This window comes from Fragaria vesca, linkage group LG7 (genome assembly GCF_000184155.1).
Source record: "Fragaria vesca subsp. vesca linkage group LG7, FraVesHawaii_1.0, whole genome shotgun sequence".
Lineage (NCBI taxonomy): Eukaryota > Viridiplantae > Streptophyta > Magnoliopsida > Rosales > Rosaceae > Fragaria > Fragaria vesca.
This window is the reverse complement of record NC_020497.1, coordinates 10,442,907-10,443,829: the sequence shown is the minus strand read 5'-3', so window position 1 is coordinate 10,443,829 and position 923 is coordinate 10,442,907. Positions and strand designations below refer to the sequence as shown.

At 39.7% G+C, this 923-nt stretch overlaps 1 protein-coding gene across 1 annotated transcript in view; it reads right to left on the bottom strand.

Moving 5' to 3' along the window:
- The window catches only part of LOC101298754 (probable peptide/nitrate transporter At3g54450-like), an 8,366-nt gene that overhangs the window by 1,219 nt on the left and 6,224 nt on the right, over nucleotides 1–923 (bottom strand). The gene's annotated exons all lie outside the window — the stretch shown is intronic.

The following is a 923-nucleotide window of genomic DNA, read 5'->3' as shown; positions in this document are numbered from 1 at the left end:
CATAAGTTCGTGCAGGAAATCAGATTTCCGCGTAGCATGACCTTCAATTACTAGAACAGTCGTAACTTCGTCTAGGAAATACATATGAACGAACCGTAAACGGTTTTTGGAAACTAGACTCATTTAGCTTTCTAACCGTATATTACACACATTCTAGTTCATCAGGAGATGTTCACAAAATCCCGTCGAAGTTGACTGTTTTGCCAAAATCAGATTCTCGGACAGATTCGACCTACTTTACGAAAAAGGCCATAACTCACTCAATATGATAGGTATGATCAAATGGTTGGTGTCCCTGGAAAGTAGACACATAGACCTTTCCAATGGTACCAATTTCACCATTTTCCAGTGAGTGAGATTTCCTATAGGTCCCGTAGAAGTTGACCTACAAAACTTGGCAGATTCTGATTTCGCTTTTGATGTGTCTTTCTTATGTAGGGATAGAATAAGCCTCAACCTTTCATACCATTAAGTATTGAAAAAGAAGTTACTGCCATTACATTGGCGTTGCGTGGGCGCATAGCTACACTTAGCTTTACAACTTTTCATAGCGAATGAGATGTCAAGTCTTTCGTATTGTGTTGAGTACATTGATGCGTCTTATTGTACTTAGATGGGAACTCCATCTCTTAACACATAATTGTCATCTTGCTTTAGACAAAACAACGGATCTCTCTTTAGAGCAAAGACCTTGACTAATCATGGGAGTATATGTAGGCCTCACTAGTTATAGAGCGCCTAAGCTGACTGATGGAAAATCATCATCAATACAGTCATCGAGTGCCTTATCGAGACCATGTCTTCCCAAGATCTTTTTCTTCGGATGTTGATACATATTGGCATCTCTTGATCCATCAAGAGTCCATGTAAGTCCGGAATGAACACGCAAAGGCATAATTCACCATATCCCTTCCAAATCAAGT